Source organism: Panthera leo, chromosome B1, assembly GCF_018350215.1.
Source record: "Panthera leo isolate Ple1 chromosome B1, P.leo_Ple1_pat1.1, whole genome shotgun sequence".
NCBI classification, from domain to species: Eukaryota; Metazoa; Chordata; class Mammalia; order Carnivora; family Felidae; genus Panthera; species Panthera leo.
Window position 1 is genome coordinate 47,678,519 of NC_056682.1, and position 23,007 is coordinate 47,701,525.

Sequence of the window (23,007 nt, forward strand, 5' to 3'; positions counted from 1 at the left end):
CCAGGCTGCAGAGAGGTGACAGTAGATCATATATTGCTCAGAGATCTCCCAGTGATGAAAGAGAGATCAAAGTTTAGGGAGGTCAAGTTAGTTAGAATTTGTAGAGAAGACTTCCAGAGAGGAGAACCCCAAGCTGAGTTAGAGTTCCAGGAGTCTACATAAAGTCCTGCTTCACCGCCAATCTGCACAAGGTTAAAGCATCACTATTCTAGGTGACAAAAAAAACCTGCCGAGGAAAGAACAATAACCAAGAAGCTGTAAGAAAAATTTCCAGGACTTACTCAGGGGTAAGAATCATTCGACTATCCTCCAAATAAAATGCAAACATATGCATGATAAACATGACCAACCACTAAAAAAAAAAAACCCAATAAAATATATAGCAATAAAGTTAATATAATTATAAAATAAAATCATAAAAATTCAATCCAAATGAAAGAAGGAAAATTAAAAAGGAACAAAAAAATATGTGCAAATAGCAATCAAAGAGCAAGATGGTGGATTCAACCCCAATCATATCAATAATTGCATTCGTGTTAATGTCTAAGCACTTCACTTAAATGACCAAGGTTGTCCCAGTGGATAAATACCTATTTCATATCTAAAAGTAGTTGACTTTAAGTACAAAAAACACACCTGACTAAAAAATAAATGAATGAAAAAAATAATCAGCGGAAACAGTACCAAAGGATGCTAGAGTTGCAATATCAATGTCATACAAAGTAAAATTCAGTACATGGACTATTACATGAATAAAGAGGAATTATTCTTAATGCTAAAGAGGTCAAGTCATTAATCTAGATGTACAGTAATCCTAAATGTGAATGTACGTAACAAAAGGCCTTCAAAATACATGAAATAAAAACTGACAGACTTGAAAAGTGAAATTAAAAAAATTGCAATGAAAATTGGAAAACTTAACACTCGCCTATTTGATGAAATATCAGTAAAGTATCTTCCCTTCCTTTCCCTTAACTTCAAAGTTTACTACAATTCTATAGTAATCAAAACAATATGGTGCTGACATAGCAACAAACTTATTTATCAATGGAATAGAGAATTCAGAAATAAACCCACATTTATAGAGAACTCAGAAATAAACCCACATTTATATGGTCAATTTATCTATAACAAAATAGACAAGAATATACAATAGGGACAAGACAGTCTTTTTAATAAATGATGCTGGTCGAACTAGATAGTGACATGCAAAAAAAAACTTGTCTACCATCTTACACGTATCACAAAGAATAAATTCAAAACAGCTTAAAGATTTGAATGTAAGATCGGAAACCATAAAATCCTAGTAGAAAACATAAGCATTAAGCTCTTTGATACAAGTCCCAGCAATATATATATATATACACGTACATACATATACACATAAATACATATATGTATATACATGTATGTATATATACATATATACATATATACATATACACATATATACACACACACATATATATACATACACATATATACACATACACACATATATATAGGTTTACTCTCCTCAGGAAAGGGTGACAAAAGCAAAAATTAAACAAGTGGGATTACAGCAAACTAAAAACCTTTTGCACAACAAAAGAAACTGTCCACAAAATTAAAAGGCAACCTGCCGAATGGGAGAAGATATTTGCAAATCATATATCTGAAAAGGGGTTCATACCCAAGGTATATAAAGAATTTATACAACTTAATATAAAAATTGTTTAAAAATAAAAAATAAGCAGAGGTCTAGAATGAACATTTTCCAAAGAAGACATACAGATGGCCAACAGACACGTGAAAATATGCTCAATATCACTAATTTGCAGAAATGCAAATCAAAACCACAATAAGATATTACCTAACACATGTCAGATTGTCTATAACCAAGGAGAATTAAAAAAAAAAAAAAAAAAAAGCATTGGCAAAGATGTAGAGAAAGGGGAACCTTCATAAACTGTTGGTGGGAATGTAAATTGGTGAATCCACTAGGAAAACATATGGAGTTTCCTCAAAAAAATTAAAAATAGAACTACCATAGGATCCAGCAATTCCACTTCTAGGTATTTATCCAAAGAATATGAAAACACTAATTTGAAGAGATATATACACCCACCCCTATGTTTATTTCAACATTATTTACAATAGCTAAGACATTGTTAAGCCATAAAAAAGAATGCAATCTTGCCATTTGTAACATAGATGGACCTAGAGGGTATTATGCTAACTAAAATAAGTCAGACAGAAAGACAAATACTGTATGATTTCAGTTATATGCAGCATATACAACAACAACAACAAAAAAAACAAAGCAAAAAGGCAAAAAAAACATACAAAAAACAAAACAGAAACAAACTCATGGATACCCAAACTCTTGGATTGGTAGGGAAGGAGGGATTGGGGGGTAGGCAAAATAGGTGAAGGGACTTAAGTGCTACAAAATTCCAGTTATAAAATAAACAAGTCATGGGGATATAATATACAGCATAGAGGGTATAGCCAATAATATTGTAATAACATTATATGGTGACAGATGGTAACTAGACTTATCTTGGGAATCATTTTGTAATGTATAAAAATATTGGATCATCGTAATGCACACCAAAAACAAACAGGATATTGTATCTCAATTATATTTCAATAAAAAATAGCAGAAAAGATAGAGAGGGATTTAATATCATCAATCAACTAAAGCAAATTTCCATTTATAAATTGTTTTACTTCAAAATAGCAGAATATGCATTCGTTTCATGTGCATACAGAACATTCTCCAAAATAGACCATCTTCTAAACCATAAAAAAGTCCATAAATTTAAATGAAGTAAAAGCATACTAAATAGCTTCTGACCACAATGGACTCAAAGTCAGTAACAAAAAAGTTTCTCAAAAATCTTCCAAAAAAGATGGTAGAATAGAAAGTCCCAAATCCTTCTTCTCTCATTAGGATGCAAATTCAACAAACATCTATAGATAGACCAGTTATCTTCAGGAGGAATCTAAATACCACGTAAGAGGCTCCCGCACACCCAGATGAACATGAAAATGGCTGCATGGTTGGCAGTAGGATAATGTGTGACACTCACTTGCTAGAACCCCTGCTTCAAGAATAACACAATGCAATCGACCAGGCAGAAACTGAACTCCCAGCTCTTCCCAGAGGAGGAAGAGACTAGGATACACCCCTCATGTTCAGACTTTGGGCAGTTACTCAAAGGACTAATTTGGGTCTTGCCTCCATCTAAGCACTGACAAGAAAGGGCACTAGGTTAGGAGCCACTGAGAAAAAAGCAAACTTTTGGGCTACCAGGCACACACTCACTCTTGTCCCTCTCCTCTGGCTCATGATGCAGCAAATGGGAGAGGACCCCCAATTCCTGGCTTCTCCCTGGGCAGGAAAAGAGTGGAAACTGTGTCCAATGTTTTAGTTTTTCAGGGAAGCTCTGCTCCAGATTGGTTTCTGTCTTGCCCAATTTGAAGTGTTGATGAGTGTTTACTCAAGATGCCTGAGGGCCATTGAGAACGAAAAAGAAGCTAAGTGGCTAGACAAGAAAATAGCCCAAGAACCCACTGATGGATGAATGAATACACACACACACACACACATATACATACATTGGCAACAGCATAAAGAAACCTAAAGACATTATGCTAAGTGAAATAAGTCAGACAAAGAAAGTCCAATACTGTACTATCTCACTTATATGTGAAATCTAAAATAACAATAACAAAAACATCAAACTCACAGAAAAATAGATTAGATTTTTGGTTCCCAGAGGTGGGAGTTGGGCGACGGGAGGAATTGGAAAAAGGTGGTCAGAAGGCACAAACATCCAGTTGTAAGACAAATAGGTTTATGATGTACAACATGATGACTATAGTTAACACTGCTGTATGACATATAGGAACATTTTTAAGAGTTTTTATCACATGGAGAATTTTTACTTTTTATTGTATCTATGTGAGATGATGGAGATTAACTAAACACACTGGGATAATCATTTCAAAATATGTATAAATCAAACCATGCTGTATACAATGATGTAGATCAGTTAATTCTCAATAAAACTAGACAGAAAAAAAAAAAAAAACAGAGTGGCTTACAATAGCTCCAGAATACCTACAGTTCATTAAAGGGAGTAAGATAGGGGCACCTGAGTGGCTTAGTCAGTTGAGCATCTGACTTCAGCTCAGGTCATCATCTCACCATTCCTGAGTTCGAGCCCCACATCAGGCTGTATGCTGACAGCTCAGAACCTGAAGCCATTTCGGATTCTGGGTCTCCCTCTCTATCTCTGCCCTTCCACCATTTGTGCTTTGTCTCTCAAAAATAAATAAACATTAAAAAAAATGTTAAGGGAGCAAGATATTATGAGCTCCTTAAGAAAGAAACCAGCAAAACCTCTCTAACTGGAAATTTATATGCTCAAATCCACAGAAGTTGCATCCACAGAAAATGTTTGAGAGATCACCAAACTGTCTAGCCAGGCTGATTAATAAAAATGGTCACTGTATAAAGCCAGTCAATAAAGACTGAGGTGGCTACTTTTCAAATGTGTGTATTCTAACACAAACTAACAAGGCACCAGATATTGATAATAAAAAATTACAGACCAACAAAAGGAACAAAATGTATCTCCTGAAACTGACCCTAAAGAAAGGGAGGCATATAAATTATTTGATAAAGAACTGAAAATAAGCATGATAAAGATGCACAAAGAACTCAGGGAAATGATGCATGAACAAAACAGGAATATCAACAAAGAGATAGAAAATACTAAAAAGAACCAAATGAATTTGAAATTTGAAGAATACAAGTGAATTGAAAAATTCACTAGAGGGTTTGACCAACAGTCTTGGTCAAGCAGAAGAAAGAACCAGTGAATTTGAATATAGTTCATTTGAAATTATGCAAAGGAGCAAAACATGAAAAGAATGAAGAGTAAAGAGAGCCTAAGAGACATGGTATAACACCAGTCAGATCAACATGTGTATTAGGGGAGTCCCAGAAAGGGAAAAGAGAGAAAGGCAGAAAGCTTACCTGAAAAAATAATGACCAGAACCTTCCACAAAGGAAGAAAATGAATGTCCAGATTCAAGAAGCCTAATGAATCTCAAAAAACATGAACGGAAAGAAAACTGCACCAAGACACATTATAATCAAATTGTCAAATGTAAAAGAGAGAATTTTATAAGTAGCTAGAAAAAAAACAACTTATCACACAAAAAAAGGGAGACCCGTAGGCTACCAGTGAATATCTCAACAGAAAACTTGCAGGCCAGAAGGGAATGGGATAATACATTCAAAGTGCTTAAAGAAAGAATAAAAACTACCAGCAAAGAATATTCTATCCAGCAAAGCTGTATTCTATCCAGCAAAGCTGTATTTCAAAAATGGAGTAATAAAGACTTTTCCTGATAAATAAAAGCTGAGGAAGTTCATTGCTAGTAGACCTGCCTTACAAGATGCTAAAGGGAGTCTTAAAGTTCAAACAAAGAGATGGTGGACAGCAACATGAAACTATATGAAAGTTTAAAGTTTCCTGATAGAGGTAAGTGTATAGATAAATATAGAATACTATAAAACTATAATGGGGAGAATAAATCATTTTTATTTTTTACTGATAGAATTGTATCCATTTATTTTTTCAATTATTATATTTTATACTCGAAAAGTTCTATATTGTGTTTCCAGATTGCTGGCTTATTTAAGGTTTCATTTTTTAAAAGTAGTTTTAGGTTTACAGCAAAATGGAGGGACAGGCACAGAGACTTCCCATTTCTCTTCCTGCTGCTACACAACCAGAGCCTCCCAATTATCAGCATCCTTTACCAGAGTGGTACATTTGTAACAACTGGTAAACCTACACTAAAACCTCATAATCACCCAAAGACTATAGTTTACGTTATGGTTCACTTTTAGTGTTATATATTCTATGGTTTTTGGACAAATATATAATAACGTGTGTCCAACATTATACTATCATACAGAATATTTTCATTGCCCTAAAAATCCTCTGTGTTCTACCTGTTTATCCCTTGGAAACCACTCATATTTGTACTGTCTTTATAGTTTTGCTTTTCTAGAATGTTGGACTCCGACAGTATGCAGACATTTCAGATTGGCTTCTTTCACATAGTAATATGCACTTGAGCTTCCTTCATGCCTTTTAACCACTTGATCGTTCATATATAATATTCCATTATCTGAATGTACCACAATTTCATTATACATTCACCCATTGAAGGATTCTTGTTTGCTTCTGAATTTATTCAATTATGAATAAAGCTGCTACAAACATTTATGTGCAAGGGTTTATGTGGATATAAGCATTTCATTCCTTTGGATAAAGACCAAGGAGCACAATTGCTGGATTCTACAGTAAGAGGGGGTTTAGTTTTGTAAGAAACCGTCAGACATGCCTCCCAATGTGGCTGCGCCATTTTGCCTTCACAATAGCATTGTATGAAAGTTCCTGTTACTCCAAATCCTTTACACCATTTGGTGTTATCACTGTACCTCTTCAGGGCATTTCTAGTATGCATATAATGGTCTTATATGTTGTTTCAATTTGCATTTTCCTGATGACTTACGACGTGGAGCATCTTTTCATATTTATATATCTTCTTTAGAGAGGTGTTCTGCTGAGGTCTTTGGCCCATTTTATAATCAGGTTTTTTTTTTTATTATTCAGTTTTAAGAGTTCTTCGTATATTACACGTAACATTCCTTTAGCAGATGTGGCTTTTTCAAATATTTTCTCCTACTCTGAGACTTGTATTCTCATTTTTTTTTTTTGACACTGTCTTTCACAGAAAAGTTTTTAATTTTAATGAGGTTCAACTTATAAATTACATGTTTCATGGATTATGCCTTGGATGTTATGTCTAAAAAGTCGTCACCGTAACCAAGGTCATTGAGTTTTAATCCTATGTTATCTTCTAGAAGTTTTATAGGTTTGAATTTTACCTTTAGGTTTTGAGTTAATTTTTGAGAAGGGTGTAAACTGCATCCTAGATTAGTATTATTATTATTATGAGTATTAGTATTTATTGTATTAGTGTTTGTATTACTATGAGGATATGGATGTCTAATTTTTCCAGCACCATTTGTACAAAAGAGTATCACTGCTCATTGTGTTGTCTTTGCTCTTTTACCAAAGATCAGTTGACTATATTTATATTAGTATATTTTGGGGATTTCTATTCTGTTTCAGTGAGTCACCTTCAACTCTGCTATAGAATTTAAATTATAAAACTATAAAAAATTACCATAACAATAATAAAATATTTTAATAGATATATCATATAAAAGATGTAATTCATGACATCAATAACTTAAATTATGGTAGGGAGAATTTAAAAAGTGGTTTTTGTATGCAATTGAACTTAAGTTGCCACTAAGTTAACATGGATTGTGGGTGTTGTAGTTAAGTGATGAATCACAGGAATCTACTCCCGAAGCCAAGACTACACTGTATGTTAGGTAACTTGACAATACATTAAAAAATAATAAAATAAAATAAATAAAATAAAAATACTATATATAAGTCCCATGAAACCCATAAACAAACTACATCTAAAAGATAAAATAAGAGAAAATGAGAAATGAATTAAAGCATATCACTATAAAATAATCCATGAAACACAAAGGAAAACATCAAGAGACAGCAAAAGGAAACCAAAAAGCTGTAAGACATACATAAAATAATTAACAAAATGGCAATCATAAGCTTTTCTCTATTTGTAATGACTTTAAATATAAGTGGATTTGAAGACATAAGAGCTGAAAACTTCCTTAATCTGGACACAGAAACAGATCCAAAAAGCACAGAGAGCCCCCAACAAAGTTAATCCAAGGAGATCCCTATAAAGACACATATTAAGTAAAATGGTGAAAAGTAGTGATAACCAGGGAATTTTAAAAGCAGCAAGAGAGAATAAAACAGTTCCATACAAGGGAAACCACATATGGCTATCAGCAGACACTTTGCAGGCCAGAGGGGAATGGCGTAATATATTCAAGATACTTATAGATAGATCATAGATCAATAGAACAGAATAGAAAACTCAGAAATGGACCCACATCCATATGGTCAACTCATTTTCAACAAAGCAGCAAAGAATATCCAGTGCAAAAAAAGACAGTCTCTTCAAAAAAGGTATTGGGTAAACAGGATGGCAACATGCAAAAGAATGAAACTGGACCACTCTCTTACACCATACACAAAAATAAATTCAAAATGGGTGGAAGACCTAAATTTGAGGCAGGAAACCACCAAAATCCTAGAGAACACAGGCAGCAACCTCTTTGACACAGGCTAGAGCAACTTCTTACTAGACACGTCACCGAAGGCAAGGGAAACAAAAGCAAACATGAACTATTGGGACTTCAAGATAAAAAGCTGTGGCACAGTGAAAAAAACAATCAACAAAACTAAAAGGCAGCTTACAGACTGGTGGGAGATATTTCAAATGTCATATCTGATAAGGAGTTAGTATTCAAACTCTGAAAAGAACTCATCAAACTCAACACCCAAAAAATAAATCATCTAGTTAAGAAATGGACAGAAGACATGAATAGACATTTTTCAAAAGAAGACATATAGGTGGCTAATAGGTACATGAAAAGATGCTCGACATCACTCATCATCAGGGCAATACAAATCAAAATACGAGATACCACCTCACACCTGTCAGAATGGCTAAAGTTAACAGCACAGGAAACAACAGATGTTGGCAAGGATGCGGAGAAAGGGGAACTTTCTTACACTATTGGTGGGAATGCAAACTGGTGCAGCCACTCTGTAAAACAGTATGGGGGTTCCTAGAAAAGTTAAAAATAGAACCACCCTATGACCTAGCAATTGCACTACTAGCTATTTATCCAAAGGATACAAAAATACTGATTCAAAGAGGAATATGCCCTCCAATGTTTATAGCAGCATTATCAACAACAGCCAAACTATGGAAAAAGCACAAATGTCTACTGACTGATGAATAAAGAAAATGTGCTATATATACAAGTGGCATGTCACTCAAACATGAAAAAGAATGAAATCTTGCCATTTGCAATAATGTGGATGGTGCTAGAGCTAAGCGAAATAAGTTAGTCAGAGAAAGACAAATACCATATGATTTTCCTCATATGTGGAATTTAAGAAACAAAACAGATAAACATATGGGAATGGGAAAAAAGAGAGAGAGAGGAAAACAAACCATAAGAGACTATTAACTATAATAGAGGACAAACTAAGGGTTGATAGAGGAGGTGGGTGGGGGATGGGCTAAATAGGTGATGGAAATTAAGGAGGGCGCATGTTATGATGAGCACTGGGTGTTACAAGTAAGTGATGAGTCACTAAATTCTACTCCTGAAACCAATATTACACTTGGTGTTAACTTACTAGAATTTAAATAAAAATTTGAAAAAGAATTAATGGAATTCAGCAAAATCAGTGTTAATGGAGAAGTTTATAGTGGCAAATGTCTACATTAAAAAGAAGTAAGATCATGGGGTGCCTGGATGGCTCAGTCGGTTAAGTGTCTGACTTTGGCTCAGGTCATGATCTCTCTTTGAGCCCAGCATTGGGCTCTGCACTGAGGGTATGGAGTCTGCTAGGATTTTCTCTCTCTCTCACTCTCTCTGTCCCTCTTGCACTTGGGTGAGTGCGCGCACTCTGGCTCTTTCAAAATAAATAAACTTAAAAAAAATTTAAAAATAAGTAAGTGAGATCTCAAATAAGCAACCTAACTTTACACCTTAAGAAGCTAGAAAAATTAGAGCAAATTAAACCCAAAGTTACACAAAGAAAGTCATAAAAAGGTCAGAGCAGAAACAAATGAAGTCAAGACCAGAAAAAAATAGAAAAGTTTAACAAAACTATGTGCCGTCTTTTTGAAAAGGTAAAAAGGTTTACAAAGTTTACCTAGACTAAGGAAAAAAGAGAGAAGGTAAAAATAAATAAAATCAGAAGTGAAAGAGGACACTTTAAAATTGATACTGCAGGGGCACCTGGGTGGCTCCATTAGTTGGGCACCCGACTTCGGCTCAGGTCTTGATCTCCCAGGTCACCACTTCCAGCCCCAAGTCAGGCTTTGTGCTGACAGCTCAGAGCCCAGAGCCTGCTTTGGATTCTTTGTCTTCCTCTCTCTCTGCCCCTTGCCCATTTTGCATTCTATCTCTCTCTGGAATAAACACTAAAAAAAAACAAAAAACAAAAACCTGTTACTGCAGAAATAGAATCAGAATCAGATGACCACTATGAACAATTATGCACCAAAAAATGGGATAACCGAAAAGAATTGGATAAATTCCTTGAAACATACAATCTACCAAGACTGAATCATAAAGAAACACAAAATCTGAAAAGATAGAACTAGTAAGGATACTGAATCAGTAATCAAATTTCTTCCAACAAAGAAAAGCTGAGGACCAGATGGCTTCTTTGGAGACTTTTACCATACGTTTAAGGAATTAATGCCAATGTTTCTGAAACTCTTCCAAAAAACTGAAGAGGAGGGAACACTTCCAAAACAATTTTATAAAGCTAACATTACTCTGATACTAAGGCCAGAAACACTACAAAGAAAAAAAAAAAGAAAGAAAACTATAGGCCAATATCCATGCTGAATACAGATGCAAAAATTGTCAAAATGCTAGCAAACTGAATTTAACAGCACATTAAAAGGATCTTACAGCATGACCAACTGGGATTCATCTCTGAGAATGTAGAGATGATACAACATACAAAGATCAATTAATGTGATACATTACTTCTACAGAATGAAGAATAAAGGACACATGCACCCCCATGTTTATAGCAGTACTATCAATAATAGCCAAAGTATGGAAAGAGCCCTAATGTCCCTCGATGGATGAATGGATAAAGAAGATGTGGTATATATATACAATGGAGTATTACTCAGAAATCAAAAAGAATGAAATCTTGCCATTTGCAACTACATGGATGGAACTGGAGGGTATTATGCTAAGTGAAATTAGTCAGTCAGAGAAAGACAAAAATCATATGACTTCACTCATATGAGGACTTTAAGAGACAAAACAGATGAACATAAGGGAAGGGAAACAAAAATAATATACAAACAGGGAGAGGGACAAAACAGAAGAGACTCATAAATATGGAGAACAAACTGAGGGTTGCTGGAGGGGTTGTGAGAGAGGGGATGGGCTAAATAGATAAGGGGCATTAAGGGATCTACTCCTGAAATCATTGTTTCACTATATGCTAATTTGGATGTAAATTTTAAAAAATAAAGTTAAAAAAAGACATATGATCATCTCAACAGAAACAGAAAAATCATTTGACAAAACTCAACAGTTTTTCATGATAAAAACACTCAACAAACTATGAATAGGTGGAATTTAGCTCAACATAATAAAGGCCATATATGAAAATCCCACAGATAACATTATGCTTAACAGTGAAAAACTGAAACTTTCCCAGTAACAAATAATATGGCAAGGATGCCCACTCTCACACTTTTAGTCAACACAGTACAGGAAGTCCTAGCTATAGCAATCAGACAAGAAAAAGAAATACAAGGAACCCAAATCATAAAGAAGTAAAATCACCTGTGTTCAGAGAATATGATCTTATAGACAAAACCATAAGACAATACATAAATACATAAAGACTTCACAAATAAAAATGTTAAAACTAATAAGAGAATTCCATAAAATTTCAGGATACGAAATTAACATAGAAAAATCAGTTGTGTTTCTGTACACTGACAATGAACTATCTGAAAATGATATTAATAAGGCAATCCAAATCACTATTAAGTCAAAAAGATAAAATATTAAGGAATAAATTTAACCAAGTAGACAAAACACTTGTACACTAAAAATCAGAAAATAGTGCTAAAAGAAATTAAACAAGACACAAATAAATCACGAGGTTATCATCTTCTGATGATAGACTGGAAGTGTTAATACTGTTAAAGTGTTCATAAAACCAAAGTAATTTACAGATTCAATGCAATCCCTAAGAAAATCTCAATGACAATATTTTTGAAGAAATAGAATGTTATACACAGATGGAACGAGAGAGGACTCTGAATAGTCAAAACGACCTTTAAAAATAAGAACAAGAAACTAGAGGCCTCACCCTTCTTTAGTTTAAAACATACTACTAAGCTACAGTAATTAAAGCAATATAGTACTGCAGAAAGGCAATATATAAACCAATGGAACAAAATAGCCAAAAAATGAACTCACAGAAATAAGATCTAATGATCTTTGACAAGGGAGCCAAGACTACACAATGGGGAAAGAATAGTCTCTTCAATGAATGGTACTAGGAAAACTGGATATCCACATGCAAAAGAAATTGGACCCTCATCTTACTTACACCATGCATAAAAATAGATTAAAGCCTTAAACATAGGATCTGTAATTATAAACCTTCTAAAAGACAAAGGAGGAAAGGTTTATAACATTGGTCTTTAAAATGATGTCTTGGATATAACACCAAAAGTACAGACAACAAAAACAAAAATAAACAAAGGACACTACATCAAACTAAAAAGCTTTTGCATAGCAAAAGGAAACAATCAGCAGAGTAAAAAGACAGCCTATGAAATGGGAGAAAATATTTGTAGACTGTATATCTGATAAGGGGTCAGTATTCAAAATGTACAACAAACTCCTACAACTCAATAACAAAAGAAACAAACAAACAAACAAATGACATAGGACTTGAATAGACATTTCTCCAAAGAAGACATACAAATGGCCAATGGGTATCCAAAAAAGATACTCAACAAAACTATCATCTTCAGGGAAATGCAAATCAAAAGCCCACTGAGATATCCTCACTCCTGTTAAGATTGTAATTTAAAAACAAAAACATAAAATAAGTGTTGCTAAGAACGTAGTTAAAATTGGAACTCTTGTGCAGTATTTGTGGGAATGTAAAATGGTGGCAGCCACTGTGGAAAAGGGTGTGAATATTTTTCAAGAAATTAAAACTAGATATTAAAACTAGCAATCATACTTCTTGGTATATATCTAAAAGAACTAAAAATAACATTTCAATAAGATATCTTAACTCCCATATTCATTGAACATTATTCCTGATAACAGGAAGTGGAAACAACCCAGATGTCTACTGACAAATAGATAAAGCAAATGTGACATATACATACAATATTATATCATTAAGCTTTAAAAAAAATCCTGTCATATGCTACACATGGATGAAGCTTTCGTGCTAAGTGAAATAAGTTATATTTCTAGTTATAGAGGGACAAGTTATAGAGCTAGTTATAGAGGGACAAGTATTGAATGACTGTTTACATGAAGTATCTGTAATTCTCAAACTCACAGAAGCAGAAAGTAGAATAGTGGTTGTCAGGTGCTAGGGATAATGGGATAATGGGTGCTAGGGAAATGGGGAGTTGCTGTGCAATGGGCATAGAGTTTCAGTCAAGCAAAATGAAAAAGTTCTAGAGATTTGCTGTACAATATACATACATATGCATAATTAAAAATATTGTACTATACACCTAAAATTGTTAACAACATAGATCTCGTTATATGTTTCTTACCATAATTTTTAAAATGGACATAAGGGGTCTTCCAAGATGTTGGAAATGTTTAAAAACTGCATTGCAGTGATGGTAGGTAGCACAATTCTTTCACCCTACTAAAAAAAAATCACTGCACATTGAAAGTTAGTACACTTAAAATGAGAAAATGTTATGGCATTCTGTAACAATAAAGCTATTTAAAATGCATCAATGAGGAAAACCCCAATATTTCAAAATTAATTAACATTTTAAAAAATATATAGGTCAGAGAACAATATTACAAATTTTGAAAATATTTTAAGTTAAATTGAAATGAAATCACAATATACTCCAACATTGGTAGAAAGCAGCTAAAGCAGCTCTTAGATGAAAGTTTAAAATATCAGACATTTTTATTAAAAAAGAAGATTCAAATTAATAACATCCTCCATCACAATAAAAAACAGTACATTAAACCCAAACATAGTCAAGGGAAAAAGTAGAATAAGAATTGAAATTAGTAAAATATAGACTGAACAGTAGAGAAAAGCAATTAAACTGAAAGCTAATCTTTGAAAATAATCAACAAAATTGATAAATCTTTACTCAGATGGGTTAAGAAAAAAAGAAAAAGAAACCTAAAAAATTACCAATATCAAGAATGTGAGAGGTAAAAATCATTAACAGAAAGTAAAGGAATTAAAAGAATAATAAAAAGAGAATTAAGAATAACTTGATGAAAATAAATTTGAAAGACAAAAGCAATCCAAGCTCACTCAAGAGAAGGGCACCTAGGTGGCTAAGTCAATGAAGCCTCTGACTTTGGCTCAGGTCATTATCTCATGGTTTGTGAGTCTGAGTCCCACTCGGGCTCTGTGCTGACAGCTCAGAGCCTGAAACCTGCTTCAGATTCTGTCTGTCTGTCTCTCTCTCCTTCTCTCTCTCTGCCCCTCCCTTGCTCATGCTCTATCTCTCTCTCTCCTTCAAAACTAAATAAACATTTAAAAAATTAAAAAAAAGCTCGCTCAAGAGAAAAATTAGTCTCAGAGTCAAAGAGTCATATCAAATCTGTTTAGATAAACAGATTTCATACCTAAAATTCCCACACGATGAAACTCAAGGCTGAGATTGCCAAATTAGTTAGCTCTACCAAATATTAAAGAAATAATGAATGCTTATTAAATAGAAATTTTTACAAGTGACAATGGCAGAAATGCTTTTCAACTCACCTCATGAGGTCAATAATACTCTGATACCTAAGCCACACAAAAAGAGGAACACTAAAACACTGATAAATAGCCTTCATAAACACAAATTAAAAGATTTTTAACATAATATTAGCAAATTAAAACCAGTAATATATAGAAGTATATAATGGCTAAGAAGAGGGTATTTACAGCACATTAACATTCAAACTACAGTTTAATTATCACATTAGCTAACTAACCAAATAAATAAACAAAATGAAAATGCGGAAGGAAATGACATATAATCACAATAGATGCAGAAAAATTATAAACTTGACCTAACACTTATTCATGATAATAACAGTTATTAACTTGGACATAGAGGTACTTCAAAGTGACAAAGATGTAATGGAAAAACTGAGCTAATATCCAAGTTAATGGCGGAAGCCTGACTGCTTTTTTGCTAAGTTCTAGAAGACAAGGGTATATTTTCTTTTGTCATTAATGAATACTGTACTAGAGTTTGTATTAAGTATGATATGGCAAGAAAAAAAATATCTAGATTGAAAAAGAAAAAGTAAAACTATTTGAAAATGGAAAGTTTGTTTATATGGTAATTCCTATAGAATCTTAAAAATAACTACTTAAGTTGGGTTAGCAAATTTGATGTATATAAGGTAAATATACAAAAACCAAATAAACTTGTGTATATTATCAACTAATGATTTAACTGAAATGGAGTAAATTAGTACCATTCATAATGGCATCAAAACATGAAATACCTAAGAATAAATGTAAGAAAACAGATATAAGACCTTTACACTAAAAACTTCAAAACATCACTAAGTAAAATTGTAAAAGATCTCCATAGATGGGAAGATATACCCTGTTTGTGTATCAGAATACTCACTATTGTAATATGTCAACACTTCCCTAGTTATCTATAGATCTAAGGCAATCTCAATCATAATCCTTGCAGACCTGTTTTGAGGAAAGGATGGGCCTAGAAATTGATAAGTTACTATTAATGTTTATATTGAAATACAAAAAACGTAGAATACCAATACAATTTAAAAAAAAAGGACTTAGTTAGAAGACTTAAATTTCTTGATTTAAAAAATTACCATAAAGCTAACAGTACCAATATATGGTGATATTGGGCTAAAGGATAGACATAAAGAACAAAACAGAGAGTCCAGAAACAAATGTAAAGAGCTCACATATAAACTGCCAATTGATTTTTTACTAATGTGCCAGGAAAATTCAATTAGTTAAGAATAGTCTGTATAATAAATTTTGCTTCAACTCTTAGTTACCCCCATACAAAAATTAAAGTTGTTACTTACTCCATATTTACATGCAGAAGTAAATTAAAATGAATCATAGACCTAAATGTGAGACCTAAAGTCTATAAAGGTTTTAGGGAAAGTGTAAGAGAAAATCATTTTGACTTTGAGTTCGGCAAAGAGTTCCTACACAGAATATAGAAGTATAGACTGTAAAAGAATAGGTTGATAAATTGGATTTCACCAAAATTGTTTTTTCTTTTCAAAAAGCCCTGTTAAGAAAGTTAAAAGGCAAGCCACAAACCGGGATGAAACATTTCAAGCCACATAGCTAATAAACGTGTCCCACAAGTCTCTAAGAAGACAACTTGATTTTTAAAAATGAGAATAACATTTGTAAAGCTACAACACCAAAGAAGATGCAAAAATGGCAAAAGTACATGAAAAGGTACATCATTATTCATTAAAGAAATGCAAATCAAAATCAAAAGGAGGTGCCCTTCTACCCCTAGTAAAACGGCTAAAATAAAAGATTAACAATACCCAGTGTTGATAAGGATGAGGAGTAACTATAACATTTCTTGTGGGAATATAAAATAGTACAGCTGCTTTGTAAACGGTTTTACAGTTTCTTTTTAATGTAAACATACACATAGCATATAACTCAAAATTCAATTTCTAGATATATACCTAGTAAAATGAAGACCTCCATCCACAAGAAAACTGCCCATATGAAAACTTGAACATGTGCATTCTATCCATTCACAGTAGAAATAATCCAAATATTGATCAGAATACATTTTAAAACGTGTTATATCTGAGCAACAAATGATATTCAGTTAAAAAAAAAAGCAAGGAATGAAGTATTGATAGATTCAATGAGACAAATCTTAAATATTATGGTGAGGGAACATAGCAGATGCAAAAAGTTCTGATTGATTTCTATAAAAATCCATAAAAGACAAATTTAATATATATGACAAAAAACAGATAAATGGAACAAGGGAACTTTTGGAAATGTCTGTATTTTTGTATTGGTGGTTGTAGAGATTACACATGTGTATGTATACATTTCTCAAAATTCGTTAAATTGGACACTTAAATTGGATGCATTTTATAGTGAATATTATATATAGTAAGTTTGGTTTTAAAAGAAGGAGGGAGTTACCTATGGCCAGATGCTGCTGACCGGTCCAGGAAGGTGAGGACTGAGAAGTCCACTGGACTCTGCAATGTGGAACCTGCTGGTGACCTTGACAATATGTTTCATAAAAGGGGTGAAAACTAAATCCTGATTCATTTCTGAAGAAATGGGACACAAAGTAAAGACACTGAGTGAAGACAACTGTATAAGTACTTTTTTCTGTCAAGACAAGTGGACAAATTGGGTGGCAGCTGGTGTGGTTGGGCTTATTTGTTTTTAAGGCTTGAAGTAACACGGCACATATATTTATTTGTGGGGATGATGACATACAGAAGGAAAAATGGAGACAGCGGGAGCATGAAGGGATTGTAAAAAGATTTTGAACAGATTAAGGTAGAAAGTTTAGACTTAAAACGGGTCATCACACAAGAAGAGAAAGTCAAGTTTAAGGAAACAAAACACGAAGGCAGGTAGAAATGATGGGAGTGAAGAAGTTATGCAATAAATGATCTCTGAGAGTAGCACGTAATATAGGAACGGGCAGCACTAAAAGTAATTTACATTTATAGGTCAAAAAAATCCTTCTATACACATGTCTTTAGCATTGAATATGTTCTAGGTACTGCACTGGTGATTGGGAATACAGTGGTGTGCACAAAAGACACTGGTTTTTGTTCTCCGGGAGCTTGTACCATGGAGGGCAGGACAAATAATATATCAGTAAATAATGAACAAATCAATAATATTTTATAAACTGATAAATGCTATGAAGAAAATGAAGCACTGTGTAATGGGCTAGAGAGTCCCTCAGGCATTGAGTGAAAAGGATTTTAGATAAGGTATTCAGAGAAGACTTCTGACGTGCTTTGATTTGAGGAGAGATCTGAATGAGAGGGAGCCTAAGGTAAGTGAACTGGCCAGAGGGAAATAAAAATTGTGAATTCAAGGTAAATAATAAAGCAAGTGATAAGGATAGTTATTACAAAGGCTTGCAAGCGGCATCTCATCCCTGGCTCCATACAATCTTATTCCCAACCGGATACCAAATTTGCAATGTCCAGACCAGGTCCAATGCTACTTTTCTGAAAGAGCCCCCACCTGGTGGGCAATGTATAATTTTAAATCTAGAAGAGAAAGGCACAGTAGTAAGGAAAACATAACAAGACACAGAGGCTGCGTTAATTTCCCACCTTCCCCTAGGGCCCTGAGCCTCATTCTGTTCTATTTCCTAACAGCTGGCAGGCTTTTGTTCTTTTCCTCTATAACTGTTTCTCCAGCAGGTAAAGCTCCATTTGGCATCCAGGGCATATGATTGTTATAAGCAGTGTCCCCATGACATTTCATTAAGCTGGTCTTTCTACACTTACCATCAGACTACTGGAGCCTTGTTAGAAGCACTTAATTGCATCCTATTTTTGAGGCTGTAGCTGTACATCAAGATTGTGCTCTCATGTTAATTTCTTTTTAGTTTTTCCCAAGGTCTTCCTGCTGATTAGAGTTTTAACAATGACTTTCTCCTTCTACCTCCCCTTCTTTATCTCTGCCTCTCTCCTTGCTTCCCTATAATTTGGGACAATGCTGTCGGCTGTAATAGGCAATGCTTTTTTGCTGATGTGATTTCTGTCTGCTCAGGTGTCAAGAATCTCTAAGTCCTTGTGGGATGTTGAGGTCAAGAAATCAAGGTGATGCCCACTGTCCAATATTCTCAGTACATTGATCTCTTCTCCATTCACTGATTGAATAAACTTCTTGAATATGACAACAACAACAACAACAAAAAGGCTCTTTAAAAAAATGTGCTGCTTCTGTGTTTAATTGGTCCTCTTGGGATTCCATAAAACAAACAAATCAGATCATCTGAATGTTTTAGGGTAAAGAGGATGAACTGGTTACCAATGTGTCTTTTGAGATTGATAATGTCTACTGCTGCTTTTAATAGCTAATTCTGTTTGACCCTTTAAGATGGGCCAGGCACTCTTCTCATGCATTATCTCATTTCATCCTTACAACACTCTTACTTTTTCATGAGGCATATTAAGGTGATTGTCACTTTACAGAAGAGAAATGCAAAGCACAGAAATATTAAGTCCCTCGACCAAGTTGCCTGGTTAGTATTGGGGCCGGGGTGGGGGGATGCATTCAAACACATGTATCCTGACTCTAGAGCCTAGGGTCTTAAAGCTGCATAGTTCCAGAAGGGTAGGCCATTGTTCTCCTAAGAATGAGATGCTCTTTGACCTGAAGCACATGTTTCTCTTCTGTTTTGTAAGACACTTCTTTATGTTCTCTCATATAGTCATGCATTTCTTCACGTCGACTCAGAATTCCAACAGGACTTCAGACTTTCAACTTGAATTGGACACAATTTGGGCAGCACGTTCCAAATGCCCCCACTGCCATACCATTTCAGTATTCAGCCTCTTTTCTGAGACACCACTACTGCCTCAACTGTTCTCCCTGCTTCTAGAAACAGCCTCATTGTCCTCTACCAGCTGGCTGTGAGTTTTACGGCACACAGCTCTGATGACACTTTTCCTGATCCCAATATTTCCTGGGTGACCCATGCTAAGTGAAGGACAGAGTTCTCATTGATCAGCAATGGGTTAATTACATTTTTGGTTAAATCTACCAATCAAGCCGCATTTCCTGACAACCCCCACCCCCTTTTGCATCCTATCCTATGCTTAATCATACCAATGTACTCATTTCTCTCCAAAACACCCATATCATTGCTTATGCTATTTCTCTCCCCAGGAGTGCCTTTTTTCTACCTACCCAGATCATTTGTGTCCTTTGAAAACCCAGCTCATGAGTCACCTCTTCTGAGATGGATTTGGTGATCTTCTCCCTGCTTTCAGGCAGAACTAATGGATATGGTCTCCTCTGTCTGTTCATAATTCTTTGTGGAGATAGTTTAGTGTGTAGCAGTTTCCATCTTTTTGTGATAATCACATTTCTGCCTCTCACACAGATTGTGAGTTCCTCAAAGTCAGGAATCATGTCGTATGCACACAGTAGGTGATCATAAATCCTGTCACATAAATAAATGCATGAATAAACATTATATATCGCTGTACCACAAACCAAATAGATTAATCCAGCGGGCAGCATTTGCATAGAACACAATGGTAGCAATTACTGAGATTCTGGTCTCATTAGGTTGGGTTTATGCCTTTCTTTTCAAAAACAGTCTGTAGCAGAGCTCTGAGAGTGATTACTAATGCCTCTTTTCTTGGAATAAGGAAAATCACACTTAATAAATTATGGTGGGTTTCTCTAGGAAGGAAGGAAGAACAGATGTCTTGAATCAGGTACAATGCCAGTTGGGTAACCCTCTGTACCAAGTGTTGATCATGCTTCTTCCTCATTTTCCTCCATCATCCTAGCTTGCCGTACAGCCTAGAGATTTCCTTTCCCATTCCATCTTCTAAATGAGCCAGTTTATTTGTCCTCCACTACCCCTCCGAGCCACCCTCCTCTTCTCATTGCTATTTCAGCCTTGGCCCATCTCACTCTTTTCCTCTGCTGCAATTAAATAACTTCCTGAGGTTTTATTAGGTTATTCTTCCAGAAGGTGGACTAGTGCCTAGGGGTATTGTGGAATAAAAACACCAAAAAGGACAGCCTAGTTATTTTCTATGGAAAGTACTCTGCACGACACACAGAGCACACTGGGAGGAGAAAGAGGGAGGAAATTTAAGGATTATGAAGTTTGCATATTTTATTTAACTGCTCTTTCCACCTGCATAAACACAATATGTCAAGCAGTTTTAAAGGGAGTTGTCCTCCATGTTTGCATATTAAGGACTGTGTTTGAGAGCCTCAGATGGGACATTAAGCGTGCACCGTAGGAGCTGGGCAGTGGGCCATGCATGATTCCCCGGATACAGAATCTTCAGGTCTCTCTGTGCAGCAACTACCTTCTTAACAAAATCTGTACTCGAAATAGCCATGGTCTGAAAACCCAGAGCAGGGAAGGGGAGATCCTCATTGTACCTTCCAGAGTCTTGGTAAAAAATTAGACATAGTTCAAACGTGTGTTCTGTGCTTTCCCATTGCCCCTTTTCTGCTCCTCCTCCTACCTAGATGCCCCATCATTCCTTCCCCACCCTAGAAATAGTCTTCAGTATGGTACGTATGGTACCTCTGGTTTTTTGAAACCCCACCTTGATTTAGAAAATAATACTTTGAACACTGACTCCTGGAAGTTCTTAGATTCTGAAATCATTCAGTCTCTCTGTATATATCTCACTCCCATTTTCTCATCGGAATTCATATTATTTATTGATTTATGACACTTTGGTTTTTAAAACTAGCACACATAAAACTAGAAGAACTGAACGTTGATATACTGCTTACGCTCATCCATGTGAAATCCAATTTTTATCCCAGATTTTATGACTGAATACAGACATGTATCCAGAAGACATAGAAAAGAGTTTCCTAGTACCTTATCAAATCACTTGTGTGAACTATTACTGATGCACTGATACTGGATACATAGATCTGAGTCATCTTGGTCTTTCTAGCTTCTTTTCATATAGGAGTTGGTAAAAATCATCCATCTTCTATTTTTGTTTTGTTTATCTACTCCGACCTCAAATAGTGTTTACCTGTAATAATAGGAAGCCAATATAATAGAAATCCTCCAAAGCAATATCAGTGATAATTAGACTACTCCTTTCTCCAAGGAAATGCTCCTAAATATCTAAATGTTTGAATTTCTACTCTTCTAGCCTGCTTTAATGGACTGAATTCTAATACAATCTGTTTGGCATCAATATAAATGTTCTCTAATCTCAAAAGTGTCTGTATTTAAAAATGGATGTCTAGATACTTTTAAAATCTTTTTTTTAATGTTTATTCAGTTTTGAGAGACAGAGAGCAAGCGGGGGAGGAGCAGAGAGAGAGGGAGACACAGACTCTGAAGCAGGCTCCAGGCTCTGATCCTTCAGTACAGAGCCCAATGTGGAGCCCGAAGCCATGAACCTTGAGATCATGATCTGAGCCAAGTTGGATGTTTAACCAACTGAACCCCCTGGGTGCCCATGGATGTCTAGATTTTAATTTCTCTCCTTAACAATGATCATGTTTGAATTTAACTAAGGCCTTCTTGAGACAAATCACACTTATCCAAATGGAAGGGTCACAAAATAAAAACTTCTGGTTCTAAGCTTTGGCCTTTCACATTTTGTCAAATTTTCACATGAGATGACACCTATTCTGCTTATGTAAAGGGGCAGAGCCAGCTCCACCAAGAACATAAATGACAACCCACCTCTGAAGGTGTTGTCATGTTCTTATTGCTAATGCTAGTCTTCCTAAGGCAACTGGAGTTCAGTGAAGGATCCTTTCCTACTTGATGGAAACTTGGTAATTGGAGCCCTTGGTGACTTGACCTCTCTCCACTATACATAACTCAGATGGCTGGTAATAGTCATTCAAAGTCAATCTGTTGGGTGCCTGGTTGGCTCAGTTGGTTGAGTGTCCAGCAAGTCATGATCCCAGGGTCATGGGATCAAGCCCCACACCAGGCTCAGCCCTGAGTGTGGAGCCTGCTTGGGATTCTCTCTCTCCCTCTATCTCAAAAAATAAATGAATGAATGAAATATATTTATGCTTTTAGAGTCAATTTGTGCTATTGCAATTTGTGCAATTTGAATCTTCCACTTGCTGCTTCATAAACAGAACACCCCAAATAAATAAAGTATCTTCTAATTCTTCAGTTCCTCAAAATATGCGTCTATTTGTTGTTTGACCCAAGTTGCAGAAGCACCACATTTCCACATCACAAGAAACTTTATCGGTCCTCATTTGGATCATGTTCCAACTACAGATACACCTCTCCTACCACACCCTCCAAGAGCCC